Source organism: Puma concolor, chromosome D2 (assembly GCF_028749965.1).
Source record: "Puma concolor isolate L17-30 chromosome D2, mPumCon1.1.hap2, whole genome shotgun sequence".
NCBI lineage: Eukaryota > Metazoa > Chordata > Mammalia > Carnivora > Felidae > Puma > Puma concolor.
The window spans coordinates 6166763-6185658 of NC_141677.1; the positions used below are offsets into that span (position 1 = coordinate 6166763).

Sequence of the window (18896 nt, forward strand, 5' to 3'; positions counted from 1 at the left end):
ACACATCGTACGGCTTCTTTTTTATAAGATTCAAACGTGGGAAAAACAAGTTTACGATGAAATGATGGCCACTTTGGGGGCAGCAAGTGGGAAATGGCGGGCATCAGAGGGGCTGGGGGTGTTCTGCGTCTCCATCCGAGCAGTGGTTTTCGTGGAGTAAGTTCAGATGACTTGTTGAATTATAAAGTTATGGCTCATGCACTTCTCCATATGTGTGCTCGAGCATACTAACAAAGCTGAAGACAAATGCTTTATTTAGTTTATTAAGATCAGCAACCAGCAGGGGCGCCTGGGTGGCGCAGTCGGTTAAGCGTCCGACTTCAGCCAGGTCACGATCTCGCGGTCCGTGAGTTCGAGCCCCACGTCGGGCTCTGGGCTGATGGCTCAGAGCCTGGAGCCTGTTTCCGATTCTGTGTCTCCCTCTCTCTCTGCCCCTCCCCCATTCATGCTCTGTCTCTCTCTGTCCCAAAAATAAATAAATGTTGAAAAAAAAATTTTTTTTAAAAAAAAGATCAGCAACCAGCAAAGAATTACTGAATATGATTTTCGACACCTTAGATGATCGAAGACTCCAAGTCTATTCCACTGTCAAATATTTATATTGTACAATCGTTATATTTGGACAACCAATGAATTAGATATACATCCTACCTTCAAAATAAAAGATGTAGGGGTGCCAGCGTGGCTGAGTCAATTAAGTGTCCAACTTTGGCTCAGGTCATGATCTCGCGGTTCATGGGTTTGAGCCCCCTGTCGGGCTCCATGCTGTACGGAGCCTGCTTGAGATTCTCTCTCTCCCTCTCTCTCTCTGCCCCAACCATTCTCATGTTCTCTCATCTCTCTCTCTCTCTCAAAATAAATCAACTTAAAAAAAATTTTTAAAGATACAGAATTATCTAGGTAAATGAACATTATATTGTGATATATGTGCATGTGTATGTACACAAATATACATACGTGTAGTCATTTAATGTATACATTCCATATTTCAAAAATATATAACTCAGGAAAATATGTGCAACTCAGGAATAATTTTCATGTGTGTGTGTGTGTGTGTGTGTGTGTGTGTGTGTGTGTGTGTGTGTATTTTTTCTTTTCAACAAACCAAAGGAAAAACTTGCGCTAGAAATGAGTCTTAAGAAATGGAATAAAATAGGAAAAGGTTCCATTTGACCTCAGGTCAGGATCTGAGTAAGCGGAGGGAGGAAGCTGTTTCAAGGGGGGAAGGAAGAGCTTAATCAGAGGGGCGGTGTGGGAAAGGCAGGCCTGAGGCCGGGGCTCGTTCTGGATGGAGAAGAGAAGGACTGGGCAGAAGAACCCTGGGAAGGCAGGTGAGGACACTCGCGAGAGCCTCAGGATGCCACATTGACTAACGGAGCCTGTGTGCACCCAGGAATGGAAGGAAAACCAGCTTTGAGCCGGGAAATGACACAATCCGCGTCGTGTTTTAGATCGGTTCGTCCGAGAGCCCGGGGTTCCGTGACCCGAGGACTGAGAAGACCGGCCAGAGACCCGGTCAGGAAGCCGCTGCAAGACTAAAGGTCAATCAAAACACAGGATGGAGGGCAGAGAGGGGAAGACAGGAGCGAGGTTACCTGTTGAAAATGCCATTCATTCCTCAGGGCCGGCATTCACAGCTGTATTCCCACATAATCATTTTTTCACTGCTCCATAGGTGAACTGGAAACAGAGATCAAGCACTTGGGGTCCAGGCACAACTTGTTAAGAAAGTTAACTGTCATGGAGAATCATCTCTGAGCATACGTGTTCTTCACAGGGCCTGGGCTCCTCTTCCAGAAGGTACTTTCCTTGTAATCTCACTAAACCCAGGCATTAGGCCCAGGCCTGTCTGGAAAGCAGGAGAACGTTCTTGAAGAGCTCTTGAGGAGGAACCGTACGTATGCAATACCACCCCACTCCCACTGCACCTCCGTATCTACCCAGGCCGTCTCAGGGCCCAAGACCCCACGAGTTCCCTTGTACTCCCCAACTATTCCAAGCTAGTGAATTCACAGGTGCTAATGATTTGATGCATGACTTTGTTGGCTCAGTTTCCCCATCCCACCTTGTTTTGAGCAGAGGACTTTATTTGATCAAGAGTTGGCCCCGTGTGTTGCACAGTCCTGGGGAAAGGGAAGGAGACACAGGGGCTTGGGCCAAGGGTGGAATTTTCACTAAGTTATGGGACAGAGAGCAGGGAGTCGCAGTTACAGTATGGAAGTCAAGGGGTTGGAAGAAGAAAGTGGAATTTATAAGTACCTCCCTTTGGGAAGTTTAAAAAAATTCACAGTTCTTTTAACTAACTTTTGCTTGTTGACCTGTTCATTTGACCCTGGATGGTGTGGATTCTGGCTTTACAAGACTACAATAACCTGAAGGAATTACAATGGTACAAGAAAGCAATTTAGATTTTTTTTAATTTTTTTAATGTTTATTTCTTTTTGAGAGAGAGAGAGAGAGAGAGAGAGCGCGCAAGCAGGGGTGGGGCAGAGGGAGAGGGAGACACAGAATCCCGAGCAGGCTCCAGGGTCTGAGCTGTCAGCACAGAGCCCCATGTGGGGCTTGAACCCACAAACCGTGAGATCATGACCTCAGCCAAAGTTGGACATTTAACCAACTGAGCCACCCAGGCACCCCTAGATTTTTTTTTTTTTTTTTTTTTTTTTTTATGGAGGAAGAGGAAAAGTTTGGTTGCATTTGAAATCAATCCATAAAAGGAGTCGGTCACTCTGACCTCTACCTCTGACTCTGCAGGGCAGTTTGGGCACTATAGAAGGAAAGGACTCAACGAAGAGAAAGCCAAGCCCTAACACTGAGCACTGATAAAGCTTCACATGGCAGCACACCCCTGAGGTATCGAATGCCACTCCCGACATCCTCCTCAATTAGGAAAAGAAACCAGAATGCCTGTAGCTCGGGTGTTTAAGCGGTCAACTCTTGCTTTTGGCTCAAGGCATGATCCCAGGTTCATGGGATCGAGCCCTGGGTCGAGCTCCATGTGGAGCATGGAGCCTGCTTGGGATTCTCTCTCTTTCTCCCTCTGCCACTCTACCCCACTTGCATGCTCTCTCTCTCTCTCTCTCTCTCTCAAAAATAAAAGAAAAAAAAAAAGAAATGAAAGCAACAAAGCATTCCATTCATGAAGCTCTTGGTAGGTATGTATATTACACCCTTTAAAACCAGTTTATGCTCGGGGATAAGAGGGGAAACTGAGGGAAAGAGAACACGAATAACAATATAAATAACCGTTATGTATATTATTGTAGCATCTGATATTTATCGAATGCTTATCATTATAGTATCTTAGACGCGCTAAGTACTGGCATAAGTGCTTTTCACAGACCACCTCGAGCCTCGCGAATTTATGAGATGGGTATTGTCCTCATTTTAGAGGTGGGAAAACGGAGAACGATGGATGTAAGTGGCTTGCCCAAGGCCACAGAGCTACTGACAACAACAGCTGGACTTCACACTCAGGAACTCTTGACTCCAGAGCCACGGTTTTTATAAATACGCTATGATGCTCCAGCAACTATAATGATGATAATAATGAAACTTATTAAGATCTGCTCTGCACACTTAGATACGCCCATCAGCAAAACGTTTTCCATGCTTTGGGAATCCATCACACCGCTGTCTTCTCAGGATGTGACCCCCACACAAGGTTATAGTAACAATCACCAAAATGTAGGCTTAGTTTTAATTCTTAAAAGCACAACCCTGGGGGCGCCTGGGTGGCGCAGCCGGTTAAGCGTCCGACTTCAGCCAGGTCACGATCTCGCGGTCCGTGGGTTCGAGCCCCGCGTCGGGCTCTGGGCTGATGGCTCGGAGCCTGGAGCCTGTTTCCGATTCTGTGTCTCCCTCTCTCTCTGCCCCTCCCCCGTTCATGCTCTGTCTCTCTCTGTCCCAAAAATAAATAATAAAAAACGTTGAAAAAAAAAATTTAAAAAAAAAAAAAAAAAAAAAAAAAAAAAAGCACAACCCTGTCCCCATGCCCAAGGGACAGGCTACATAACTACGTAGCACCAACTCCTCTACCAGCATTTAATATTCAGCCTAAACGAGTGTTGAACATAGAAAAGACGGGAAAAAACAAATAATTTTAAGGAACTTATTTTATACTCTATTCCTCCACAGAATGAAATGTTTAAATTATCGTTGCAAGTTTCAGAGGTCTCCTAATCCTTCTATGTGATTGCATTTTAAAAACAGAATAGATGTTCCTCAAAGCTAGAATTCTCCATGGACTGGTTTTTTTTTCCTCTCTGAAAATTTAGGGGAGAAATTCCTATGTGTGTATGTGTGGTTTAGTTCAAGATGAGGTTTAGTTCAAGAGGAGACAGATTCTCAGAAAAAGGACTTAGTGTCAAAAGTTAAAGCTCAAAGCAGTAAAAGAAGATAGCATACTTGCAGTTAGGAAAAATTAACTTTTTTAAACAAATGCCTATTTCATTAACATTCTTCTGCTACAAAGTGTTTAAACTCCATTGCATCATTTTTACTGTACTTAGCTTTGGATGCGAGAAGTTGGAGTCAACATAAAACAGAGCACACGAAAGAAGCAGTTATAAATAACTTCATTTTACGAAGAGATTGAAAAGAGTCAGCTGCCAACACACAAACCCACAAACCACCAACTTTTCCAAACTTCAGTTCTATGATGTCTCAATATATTCAAAAGCAAAAAAAAAAAAAACAAAAACAAAAACAAAAAAAACCCCAAAAAACAAAAAAACTGTCATGAACTACAGAACACCAACAAGCTGTGTGGTCCTCCACTTACAAAACTTAAATTCCTACCTTGTAGTTAACATTTTCTATAAACTACTCAGATTTTAAGCCAAAAGCTTTAACTTGTTCTCCTTTGAAAAAGAAAGGTAACTTTCTAATGTTGCTTGTGAAGATGAAAATCTAGTATGTTCATAAACGAAAAGAAGGCCCATATATACATATATTGGAAATTCTAAACTTCTTTTCTTTTCTTCTTCTTTTTTTTTTTTTTATTTATTTTTGGGACAGAGAGAGACAGAGCATGAACGGGGGAGGGGCAGAGAGAGAGGGAGACACAGAACCGGAAACAGCCTCCAGGCTCCAGGCTCCGAGCCATCAACCCAGAGCCTGACGCGGGGCTCGAACTCCCGGACCGCGAGATCGTGACCTGGCTGAAGTCGGACGCTTAACCGACTGTGCCACCCAGGCGCCCCAAAACTTATTTTCTAATGATTATTTATTTTTGAGAGACAGAGAGAGAGAGACATAGCGTGAGTGGAGGAGGACAGAGAGAGGGAGACACAGAATCGGAAGCAGGCTCCAGGCTCTGAGCTGTCAGCAGAGAGCCCGACGTAGGGCTCGAACCCATGAACCATCAGACCGTGACTTCTGCCAAAGTCAGACGCTTAACCGACTGAGCCACCCGAGCGCCCCATTTTCTTTTTTTTAATGCATATTGGCAATTCTTGGGAGGGAGATTTATGGCAGGAAACTAAGGACATGTATTTTTGAAAAAGGCAATGGTCCAAGATACCACAGAGATAGCATTCCTAGTTACAAAGATAATTAAAAAGGGCCAGTCTTACAGATCCCATGTGCCTCCACTGTGCCAGGGCAAATTACCTTCTCCAAGTCTGCCTTGGAGTCACAGAGGTGCCTCAATGTTTTTATTTGGAGAGTACATCCCAGCACACAACAAGTCTTACAGAGGCACAGTAATTACTGATTGAAATTAGGAGGTGGGGGCAGGGTAGAGAATGATTAAGATACAAATAACTACATTTTAATGATTTTAAATATCCTAGTTATTCAAAAAAAGTCATTAAATGCCTGTCAACCCGCCCAACCCTTTTATCTACCCAGTGCTAGGAAAAAAAAAAAAAAAAAGGTGAAAACGTTGTGGAAAAGGAACCAGTTGGCCTCCACACGGGGCAAAATGTCTAAGTTGAAAACAAGAGATAAGCATTCAGGGGCAGAATTGATTTCAGATGAAGAAATGGTCCCCGGCAGCCACAGGCTCTCCACCATTTGACTTGCTATGAGGACCTTACACTTGAACGCAGCTGTCTGTGGTCACCAAATCAAACCGGCGTGGGACACGGAACAGGGTTGAGGCCAGGCGAAAACGAAAGTGCACGTTTTGCATCTCATATAATTTTCTCCGTTTAAGATTTTACTTGGGGAGCTTTCTTCTGAAAGCTTCTGAGTGAAGAAAATGACCAAAAAAAAAAAAAAATTGTTCACATCTGTTTATGTATTCAGGAAAAGAATATTCGAACTGGGCATTAGTCCATGGGAAAGCCTGCAAGACAGAATCCAGCCCACCAAACACACTGTTCGTGTATTAATAAGAAAATTCCAGGTTAGATCCTTGCCAAGAGATGTTTCCTTTTCCAAAAATTATCTTTGGCTATACTTTACATTTGATTTACTCCCCTTGGTGCATAAAAGAAATAAAAGAACTATTGTCCAATATTAGCGGTTGGAATTTGTCTCAACTCCGCTGAAAAGAATATAAATCTACTCATTAAAATTATTTTGGGGAAGAGTATAATTTATACAATGTACTGATTGCCTTTGATTTTCATTGCGCTACGAAATCCATATTATTTTGTTATAAACCTTTTCTAAAATATCCTGCAAATAGGCATGATTTGATAAATCCTATGTTTTATTTTTATTACCAATAATAGTACTTTGCCGTTTATGGATCGACTTTTACTTATCAAAGTACTTTCATATCAATGAATGTATTTATTTACATGGGTTAATTAGGGTTATTACTTATTAGTGGTGTTACCATCCTGGACTGATTTCTCTTGAGTCTTGGGAACGTGCTAATTGGAAGGCTTATACACAAAAGCATTAAAAAGCACAACTTTGCAATAAGAGTTGAATGATGTTTATTCTTCATGTAAAATGGCAAGGAGTGATAATAGGCCAGTGTGTTCTGGGAATTATCAATAAGTAGATTTTAGTTTATTCGGAGTGGAGGGTTTTGGACAATGATACCCAAAATCCCACCAAAAAACCATAAACAGTATTTTCTTTTAATGCTTATTTTTGAGAGAGAGCATGAGTGAGGGAGGGGCAGAGAGAGAGGGCGACAGAAGATCCAAAGCAGGCTCTGTGTTGACACCAAAGAGCCCAACGCGGGGCTTGAACTCACGAATGAGCCATGAGATCATGACCTGAGCCGAAGTTGGATGCTTAGCCAACTGGGCCACCCAGGCGCCTTAACATTTTTTTTTTTTTTTAAGTAAAGGCTAGTTACAGCTCAACAAGAATATACATGTCTATTCATGGGTCTGTTGTAATCATAGGAACAAGTAGGACTTACTTGGAGATGGTGGAAGGGAAAACATTTTTGAACGATGAAAACAAACATGAGGGACTAGTGGAAAAGTGGAGCATATATTGAAAACGAAGCAATGGAAGAGGTGAATGTTTTCAGGAGAGAACACGTAAAAGACTATACACACGTTTACTTTTCTGGGTGGGGAACAAACAGCACGTAGAAAAAGCGAAAGCATTTACAATGTTGGGGTACCAACTAGACAGGACGTCCAGCACCCGAAGTTAATTACAGGTAAGGAAACTGGACATGGCCACGTGTTTGCATGAGTTTCTGTAAATGGAAGTGACACGCTTCACTGACCCCATGCCAGCCGTACGGGTACTTTAGCAGTTTATCATAACGTTCACAAAGCTTGAATTACACTACTACGAAAATAAAACGTTAAATACATTGAGGCAGACAATGCGCAGAAATCCCTACCACTTGTAACTGAATCGTATTCTGTGCGTTTGGCACAAAACGAGTAAAACACATCACTGGATGGCAGAAGTCGTAACAGAGAAGGTGGAACTTTTTGTATTATCCGCAGTGGCAGCAGCAGAAACAGACATTCAAATACCTTTCTATACAGTGTTTGGAGCTTGAAAGTTAAGCCAAACTAGTAGATAATTGTGACCGCCTAGAAACTTAGCGTTTGCCTTAACAAGACAAGATGGACAGGAGCAAACTGTCAGTAAAAGAGCATCATTCTCAGAGGACAAGGGGAACAAAGGGGCATGGCAGAGATGGAGGGCACAATCTCCGGAATCAGAAGCCTTGCCCGGACACTATGCATTTAAGGTCAAGGCTCTCCATTTATATATATATATTCAAAAAAAAAAGATACAAGTTATGACGCCACGCGCTGATATTCATACTCAGATGACAGTCATGAGAGGTAATTGGTGCAGGTTTCCAGGTAGGGTTCAGGAAAGGCATAGCGAGTGAGGATAGTCACAAACACACCAGGTCTCTCCCTTTCCAGACATGTGGTCAAGTTGCATTCCCCCACCTCCTGGAACCCGGACACAGCCACGTGATTCCATCCAGGAGTTAAAGGGAGCGGGCAAGTGAGATTTCGGAGTGGAGGCGTCGAACCGGCAGTCTGGGACGAGGCGGCTCTTCCTCCTCCTGCAGTGGCGGCAGAGGAAGCGTCTAGACAGAGCCTGTGTCAGCTGTGGTCGTGAGCAGAGCTCCCGTAAACCCTCAATGGGCAGGTGAGCAAAAAAGTAAATCTTTCCTCTGCTGAGCCGCTGAGAATTTGGGATTGTCTGTTACCACACCCTTGGCTAGTCTCACTGACTGCTATGTGGGGCATGTGACCGCACTGCAGTCTCGTTAGAAAAGCCACCACCCTCTGTCCTCTTGGTTTCAAATCTATTTTCTCAGTTCAGTTACCCCTGGAAGACACACACGTTCTACCACCGTAAATTACTTACCACCGTTGGCCACTTGTCTAGTGGAAATTATTACTCTTGAAATACATTCACATGTACAAGGGAGAGAGAGAGGAAAGGAGGGGGGGATAGAGGAGGAGAGAGAGGCTGGGGGGGGGGGGCATAAAGAGAGAAAGACAGACTTGTTACAGTTGCAGTCCAACCCATCCCAATGATGGGGAAGAAAATACGAGGCCTGAGATTGTCAAGTCATCTACAGGATAATCACCAAGGTTCTGCGAGTAAAAGTGCTGCGGGAATTCGGTGAAATGCAGCGGATGGCTTTAGGCTACTCGACGAAAGCCAAGTATCGCAGGCCACTTCTAGATATTCCAGGCTCCGGGGAGCTCTCCTCATCCTTCCTTGTGTCCCGTAGATCCCGATTCACAAGCTGATAGGACGGTAAGGGTCCCAAAGACACCATCGTTGAATAATGTGGGCTGAGCGTATTCTTTCCTACTTTTCTGTATCTTTTAAACACCCGAGCGGGTTCCCCGCATCCACAAAGAAATACACTCTCACCTAACGTTCTTGTACGTTAGTGCAGAATGCCAGCTGACACGGGTTCTCCAGAGACAACAGTAGTGGAGACTGGAAAGGGCAGGCCTTGTGCTCAAGAGGCCGGCAGTCACCCAGCTCCTGCAGATGGCTGTCACGGAACCCTGAAGTCAACATCTCCCACATTTGGTGACAAAAGTAACGGATAGGGTGAGAGCCGTCAGCTTCAAAGTGTTAGCTACACGGTCAGCGGTGTAGCGGTCAGCTACAAAGTGTTGTATGGTGCTGAAATATACAAGAGTATTTTTTTTTCTTTTGTCTAAAATCTTTTTACTCTTTCCATTGCTATTATTTTTACGTTTTAACTCCAGTATGATTAATATACAGTATTATATTAACTTCAGGCATACAATACGGTGATTCAACAATTCTATACTCAGCACTCTTCACGATAACTGTACTCTGGATCCCCTATAAAAGAGCATTTTAACTACTATTAAATATGTCAGCAATAAGACAGCAGTGGAAGGAAATAAATTCTCCTACTTCGACAAAAATAAAAAACAAATCTACGAGGTTGGTTTAGCTCAGGAGCCAGACATTCCACTACCTGTTAGCCACCTTTCTAGAAAACCAACACAGGTTACTCATCGGCAGATCAAGTCCAACGAATTAACACCATGGATTTCACACGATGTGCCCTGCAAAGGGCTAAGTGCTTTTCATGAACTATCTGATTTGCTCCTTACCAGGACCCCATGACTACAGAACAAGGAAATGAAGCACACAGAATGTAAGACCGCTTTAAGGTCAAGTAAGGGGTCGGAGCTGGGGTCCAATCCCAGACGTAGCCCAGGCCCCAACCACTCTCCGCTAACATCGTCTAAGTGCACATCCCACACAACGGGCCTTGAACTACCACCTCCAGACAGGATCAGCTGAAAGACTGAAAATCACTACCACGAAGGCCACACCCTACATTCCATGTGAGAAAAGCCTTGCTTTTCCCTTTTGACCATTTTCTTCATGTAAATACTGTGGTCTGGTTTTCCAGAAAGGCTCATATTACATCGTTATCCCATTTTATCAAAAACAGCAGGAAAAGAGCACAGGTATCTCTGGCTGAGCTCCGAGCACCGACTCATCCCACGAGCATGAACTCCATCTGAGCGCCTGACGTTTCCGACAGAAACACATTCCGGGCGAGCTCCAGCATGGGACCTGCCAACCCGAGGCACGGAGCGCCCGTCGGTAATAAGAGCACTTAATATTTCCAGAATCATCCTGCCGGCATTCTGCAAAGACCCCGTGAAGCCTCATCGCCATGTGTGCTGTCTGGCGGGGCTGACATATACTCCACAGCTGGGTTCTGACTGGTCCACATCCCACAGGTAGACCAGTGGGACCATTCTCATTTCCAGCAGTATCTCCGTGAGACCTCTCCTCCTTCTGCGGAAGGGACAGTTGAACTCTGGGCAACAGAAGACTTGCAACCAAACGATTTTCTTTCCCAGGAAAGATTGAGCCCCAGTTCTTTAATGATCACCTGATTTCCCATCCTGATATGACCCTGGGCTTTCTTTGCAGTTGAACACAGACTTAGGTTCGACCTCATTTATCAACAAAATGCCCTAACGGGGGCCCAGCCCTGCCTTCCCTCCTGAATTCCTTCCAGAATTTCTTAGACCAAGGGAAACACTGCAGGGCACTCTGGTAGCTCAGATTCAGAACTTCCCTGAGCAGATTCCGCACTCAGAACGAGCAGCCCCTGCTTGGGAGGTCCTGTCCAGAGCACCCCCCCCCCACCCCCCGCAACAAAGGGACGTAGTCACCTTTCTGGAATGCACTTAATTGGTTTGTTAAGATTATTAAACCCACGGTGGGGGAAGATGGAACGCAATCTGTAGAGCCTGATTCGACCGAGGTTCCCCTGGAAACAACCACGCCATACAGGAATACACTTTCACGGGCTCTTTTATTCTGACCATTTGTTGGCACTGGTGGCCGTGTGGGTGTCGCTGGGTTTGCATCCTGGTGCTACCACTTTCAGAAAAGCTTAGTGCCTGCCTCTAACTACACCGCTCAGCGACAGAGTAGTGTCAGCGCGTAGGGGACCCTATGGTGTCTTCCAAGTTTTCAACGTTAGAACCACCCTTTCAAGTCTCAACTGTGGAAAAAAATTAAGCTAGAAATATGTGTTTAGTCCACAATGGTTAAGTCACCTCTGGCATCATTGATTGATGAAAATGAGGAATCCTTTAAAATCTTTCATTAGCGGGGCACCTGGGTGGTTCCGTCTGTTGAGTATCCGACTTTGGCTCAGGTCATGATCTCACAGGTCGTGGGTTCAGACCCTGGCGCCTGCTTCGGATTCTGTGTCTCCCTATCTCTCTACCTCTCCCCCGCTCCTGTTCTGTATCTCTCTCTCTCTCAAAAAAACAAAACAAAACAAAACAAAAAAGATAAATAAACATTAAAAATTTTTTTAAAATAGGGGCGCCAGGGTAGCTCAGTCGGTTAAGCGTCCGACTTTGGCTCAGGTCATGATCTCACGGTTCGTGGGTTCGAGCCCCACGTTGGGCTCTGTGCTGACAGCTCGGAGCCTGGAGCCTGCTTCCGATTCTGTGCCTTCTCTCTCTCTGCCCCTCCCCTGTTCATGCTCTGTCTCTCAATAATAAATAAGCGTTAAAAAATTTTTTTTAATTTTTTAAAAAATAAAATGTTTAATTATAGGGGCACATGGGTGGCTCAGTCAGTTAAGTGTCTCTTATTTCAGCTCAGGTCATGATCTCAAAGTTCGTGGGTTCGAGCCCCTCATCAGGCTCTGTGCTGACAGTGTGGAGCCTGAGTGGGATTCTCTCTCCCTCTTTCTCTGTTCCTCCCCCACTTGTGTTCTCTCTCTCTCCCTCTCAACTCTCTCAAAGTAATAAACAGATAGGCTTTAAAACACTTTTTAAATGTTTAATTATAAAGACTATAGTAATCTAGAAAAGATTTTATGATGTGATGTTCAGTTTAAAACCTATAACCACCAAGTTTTATAAACAACCATGAGCACAACTGTGGAAATGTACATGTGCGTATGGACAAGGGCAGAAGAAAAACACGGGATATAAAACCACTCCTTTATAACGGTAGGACTTAACCTTAAAATATTTCCTCTAACGTGGTTCCAAAATGACAGTTTTTGAAATACATGTATATAATTTATTTTTTTTATAATGTTTTTTTTTTTTCAACGTTTATTTATTTTTGGGACAGAGAGAGACAGAGCATGAACGGGCGAGGGGCAGAGAGAGAGGGAGACTCAGAATCGGAAACAGGCTCCAGGCTCCGAGCCATCAGCCCAGAGCCCGACGCGGGGCTCGAACTCACGGACCGCGAGATCGTGACCTGGCTGAAGTCGGACGCTTAACCGACTGCGCCACCCAGGCGCCCCATGTATATAATTTAAATAAAAGGCTGAATCATGGTATCCCCTCTCAGTGTTCAGGCTCGGATTTATAGCAGGTTCTAAGCATGACCTAGAAGGATTTTTTTTTATCACTGCTGTGAATTTTACTATTCCACCAAGCAATAAAAGCAAGTAAAAGTAAACATATTAAAAGTGTTTTAAGAGACAATTTTCTTCCAAGAATAAAAATGTCTTTTTTAAAATAACATATGTCCCTTTCCACAACAGAACTACCAAATAAATGCCCTAAAATATCATCACGCAGTCCTAATAACTTCCTTAAGTGTTTCTTTGGAAGCACATCAGCTAAATCCATCCACAGACATTCAGCTTCCAAGACTCCCTTTTTTATTTTTAATAGCATAATAACCAAGCACTCAAACTCAATCCAGTTTTCCAAGCCTTTCCTTGAAGTCAAAGAATGTAGGATTTTCTTAAGCATCGTCTTTTTGGAGGAGAACAGAACACTTAGAAATAGCCGTCGAGGGGCGCCTGGGTGGCGCAGTCGGTTAAGCGTCCGACTTCAGCCAGGTCACCATCTCGCGGTCCGTGAGTTCGAGCCCCGCGTCGGGCTCTGGGCTGATGGCTCGGAGCCTGGAGCCTGTTTCCGATTCTGTGTCTCCCTCTCTCTCTGCCCCTCCCCCGTTCATGCTCTGTCTCTCTCTGTCGCAAAAATAAATAAATGTTGAAAAAAAAAAATTAATTAAAAAAAAAAGAAATTAAAAAAAAAAGAAAAGAAAAGAAATAGCCGTCGAAAGGCTCCTGACAATCCTCACCCAACCCAGTACTGCTCAGGGTACTGGGACAGGTTCATATCTGTCGGTGACCAGCTCAGGGCCCCACAACCCGACGTACCTAAGGAGGGGGGGGTTTCTGTCCTTCTGTTGTGGAAAATAGAGCCTTCCTGCTCTGTCTCCTTCAGTGAAACATACTTTCCCCTTTGCCCAATGAGCTCTGATTGATAAAGTTTAACGTTTGGCTTCAGGTGTAGGAATCTCCCATAACTTTTCCGAGGGGACAGCCACCAGAAGGCAGGAGGACGATCCCAGAAGAGTGTGGGCTTCTCCAGCTCCTGACTCCCTGCCCCCGCCCCCACCTCCCAGCCCGCCTCCCCCTACTCAATCGGAGGACGGAGCCCACGTCCAGCATCTCTTGCATCCACATGGATATAGTTACCAAAGTTCTGTGAGATCAAAGGTGTTTGGTGAACTCATGCACACGGCCTTCCCACAACCCAGCTTAGGCACATTTATGCATGCGGAGTCTAGCAAGGGCAGGGACCCAGCCCCAGAACGAGGTCCTAGTGAAGGAAAGGGGTGAGGTGCGGGAGTGAGAGTGTTGGTCTTGCCGTTTGGGAGGACGGAAGGGAAGTCTGGCACTCCCGCTGTGTCAGCCGTGTTACCCGGGCAAGGTGTTTAGCCTCTCCATACCTTAGTGTCATCACGTGCAAAATGACCACGGCAATCGTCTTTCCGTCATACGGTCGTTACGGGGATTGAATGCGTGACCACACGTAAAGTACCCTGGCAAACATTCGGTACAGGGGAGAGGTAGCTAGTAACTGCTGGTCCTACTTGGGGACCTCAGATCACTGGGACTGGGTGCTCTCAGGCGTCCGTGGCTCTCTGGATATCCTCCTTCTTCCCTGTCCCTACTTCCCTCTTCCAGGGGAATTCCAACATTCACGCATCCACCCATCCGGTAAAATGTTGATCAGTTCCCCTTCCCGGCACTGTGCTACAGGACCAAACATTAAACAAAGCAGACGTTGACCTTATTGTTGTGGAGTTTACGCTATAAATGGTCAGACAGATGGTGAAACACCAACCAAAATAGCGGGGGGGATGCTTTTAGTAAATGAAAAGAGTCCAAAGGCCTGTGGTTCCTGCCCCCTGAAGTCTAACGGGGACACAGGCCAAGACTGGAAATCTCCACATTGTATAATAACTGCTACCGTAGGTTTAAGTAAATAGTCCTACGGAAGCAAAAGGGGTGAACAACGGCCAGCTTTAGTATACAATCTAATCACAGTGCACTACAAACTGCACACATTATACAGCCATCGCTAGGCTGACCAGAAGTGTTAAAGGAAAGCAGTTCATGGTCATGGTCAAGGATCAGAAAAATCCTAAATGCAATGGCTTTTCACCTTTCAGAAGGTCCTACACATCTTTGAGAATATGATTCACATTAATAGCACTCTTTCCTGAGAAAGCATCTGTAGGCCCGGCATTTTGCACCAATTGCAAGAATAAATTTAATTTTTTTTTCAGCTGGAGACAGAATTCTCCTTAGGAGGATCAAGATTCTTCGCTTAGCAAAAGCATTATTTTTTTTAATGGCGTGCATAGTGCAGATTAAAAGAAAATTATGCAAGAAAATAAAGCAGAAAAAGAAAAGAAGATTACTTATTTAGGTGTTTGAGGAGAAAGGAAGGGGATGGAAAGCGAGTTCTCCAGGAAGACTGCAGGTGTCAGGGACTCCGGGTATCAGGAGAGCCGATAAGAAACAGCCAATAAATTGAGTAATGAGAGTTTGGAAAATGCACATGACAGCAATACAGAGGATGTGGTTTTCAATTAGCCAGAACTGTTCATGAAATTAAACTGCTTCCACAGCTGTATGTCAATGGTACACTGGACAATTTTTTTTTTTAATCTGCATGAAGAAAATCTTAAAAACCTGAATAAGTGCCCATGATGATGCGCTGTAGAGACAGAACAACCGGTGAAGTTGGCAGAGCCATGGTGAACTCAGAGTCAAAAGGGACAAGGAATTAACAAGTATGCTGGGTGCGGGGGCTCCGGCCAAGCTTAAACATCAAAGCATCAAAGGACGAAACATCAAAGGACGAAACAGCCTCAGTAGATTTGGTTCAGAGACACCCAAGACACTGACATCTGGATCATACATAAATTTCAGTTAGTTCAAGGACCCCCTGTAACCTAGCCAAGGATTTTGGGGTAAGAACCACCATGCCAATGGGATTCATTCATTGCTCACACAGATAGTATTTACCGATCTGCTGCTACATGCTTTGCTGGAACCCACATGAAAGACGACAACTTCAAGACCAACTCACAGAGAACAAACCCGTTATTCTTGCCTGGGAATCAAAGAAACAATACATTGTGAAGGGAAAAAAAAACCCATAATATGATGCCAGGGTACCATATATGAAGTCCAACGTGAGTACAACATGTTTCATGTGCCCCTTGTAATTCTTCCAACCGCCTAAGGTGCCAGGATAATATTTCAAAGGATTATGGAAATCAGGTCGGCACTCACGACTACTTTTAGACTAACTGTAAGATTAAAAGGCGATTTTTGAAAGTATGCTTTAGGTTGCACCCAAAAAGGTCTCTGAGAGCATGGGGGCGGGTGGGGAGTCTGAGACCAAAATGACTGGAAAACACCAGGATCACTTATTTAATGTGACATGTGACTTTCATAACCCCTTGTGTTCATTGAAACCTCCGGGCTGAAAGCAAAAAACGGTAATAGCACTATGAATGATTTGCATCGCTAGTTACAAAAGAGGATGCCAGAAGGATGTGCAAGGGGACCTTACACAGCCAGCAGGATGTACGCAAGCACCCGAACAAACGCCCTGCTCTCTTCCATACCATCTAAACGGTCGTAATGACCTTAGGTGCATCAAGACTTGAAACTGAGAGTGTAAAAGTGTTCGTCTACAGCCACATCTCTAAACTGCGCCCAGTGTGTAAAAGCAAGAACCCCAGCAAGGAAATAGGTTTTCATTAAAGCCTATAAGCAGAAGTAGCCTGAACATCTCCACTCCGGCAGCTGGCAACTTCCTAACAAAGGCGGAGTGGGGGGCAGGGGGGCCGTGGTTCTGGCCTGAAATTACGAAGCAAGAAACACAGTCACCTACTGAATTTAAACACAAGAAAGCCAGATTTCTATGATTCCTCTTAGGTTCTTAGACCTCTAATTAAAGTAAACTAATGTTAATGTTAAAAAGGCACTTTCACTGAATTTTTAAAGCGGGAGGCCATTTAATGAATTGCCTTTGCATGAACACTTTATAAATATCATCAAATATTTTTGGTCTAGAAATTCTTTTCAATTTTTATACACCTCCTGCAGGTATTGGTAAAAGGCTCTGACTTCTTAGACATGAGGTTTTAAATGGGTTTGTTTCTCTAGATTGGTGGGGGGGTTTAAGTTTATTTATTTTTGAGAGAGAGAGAAAGAGAATATTCCAAGCAGGCTCCATGTCAGTGCAGAGCCTGACGTGGGGTTCAATCTCATGAACCGTGAGATCACGACCTGAGCTGAAACCAAGAGTCGGGAGCTTAACCAACTGAGCTACCCAGGCGCCCTGCATTAGTGTTTTTTATTTCTACTTTCTAAACCAATTCATAAGTGAGAATCATCCAACACACGTAAACAAACAGAAATAGCTTCCTTGTTAGAATTTAGAATTTGTTTACATTAGCTATAAGTCATTTCCCCCATCTAATCTGAGAATTAATTCTCCCTAATATTGTTAAAAATGTTTTTAATGTTTATTTTTGAGAAAGAGAGAGAGAGCGGGCAGGGGAGGAGCAGAGAGAGAGGGAGACACAGAGTCTGAAGCAGGCTCCAGGCTCTGAGGCGTCAGCAAAGAGCCCAGCGCAGGGCTCGAACTCATGAACCATGAGATTGTGACCTGAGCCCAAAGTCGGACGCTTAACCGACTGAGTCACCCCTATTCTCTCTAATATTTTGATTTTGGCTTGAGAAAGTAGACTCAGGAGTCAACTAGTCCAGGGTTGCATTTGGGCCCCTGAATAGTTCCTACCTCTCCGGGCTGTTGAGTAGACCCAAGGCAATGATGTTGGAAAGTCACTATGATAGGTGCTCCATAAATACTGTCCCTTCCTTTTCCTGCTACCATGTGCCAGACACAGCACTGGAATTTTTTCAGTGAAGTCACAGGCTTGGAACTGGATTCCTTGAATGTAATTCAGGCAGTCCCAGGCAAGCATACATTCACTTAATCCGCCAATAAATAAAGGAAGGGTCTGTTTCTCGTCCCATTGCACCCACGAATTTTATTCTGAAGGTCAGTGGAAAGAACTGAGCTCTTGATGTAAGGCGTGAGGGAAAAGAGGAGTCAAGAGAACATTTTTCACTCCCCTGTCCCTCGTCTCCCAACCAGGCTGTTCCTCCATTTTCCCTGCCCACCCCCACCCCCAAGCTCCATACCCTCCCCCTCCAGAATCACATCCCAGATCTACCCAGCCCCAGACAACAAATCGTAGGAGCTTTCAGAATGATTTGCTGTTTGAGAATGATTATCAGATGCAGATGATACCTATCACATATTTATTCAACAAATATACACTGAGCCCCCTGCACGTGGCCAAGCAGTTTCCTGGAAACTCTGGTTACGATGGTGACACTAGATGGAGCCTGGGCTCCCATGGCACAGATAGCCTGGTGGAGGAACGAAGCACAGATCAACAGGTGATGATCCGGGGTGACTCTGTGGGTATAAAAAGGGCTGATGAGCAAAATGCACAGCACTATGAGAGACACTGGCAGAGGACAGGCAATGTGAAGAGCATGTTTGGCAATAATTAACAATGGCGATTTTATTTATTTATTTATTTATTTATTTATTTATTTATTTGGAGAGAGTGAGCATGTGTGCGGGGTGGGGGGTGGTGGGGAGAGGAACAGAGGGAGAGACGGAATCTCAAACGGCCTCCACACCCGGCACAAAGCCCAACATGGGGCTCAGTCTCCTGACGGTGACTTCTTGACCTGGGCCGAAACGAAGAGTCGGACGACACTTAACCAGCCTGAGCCACCCAGGTGCCCCAACAGCAGTAGCTTAAATATAAATGCGTAAAATGGAATATAATCTAAATATTAAAGAATAAGCCCTACGTAACTTGCATCACGTTAAAAATGACATTTCAGAAGAGTACGTCTGATTTCAAGGTAAGTGTCAATAGCGTATCCCTTCATGAAAGAGCAGGCTACCAAAAGCACTTGGCTTATTCCAGCTTTGGTTCAACACAGAAGCGTGTGTGTGTAGAAAACCAGCGGAGAGTTAGTGGTTATCTCTGAGTCGCAGGACTGTATGTGATTTTAAACTTGTCTGTAGTTTCTAAAAGTCTGCAAAGAGCATATAGTAGTTGTATGAGTTAGCAAAGATACACATTTT

At 44.4% G+C, this 18896-nt stretch overlaps 1 protein-coding gene across 1 annotated transcript in view; it reads right to left on the minus strand.

The window, feature by feature from the left end:
* PRKG1 (protein kinase cGMP-dependent 1) overlaps positions 1–18896 on the minus strand; it is a 1267967-nt gene that overhangs the window by 1191588 nt on the left and 57483 nt on the right. The window lies entirely within an intron of this gene.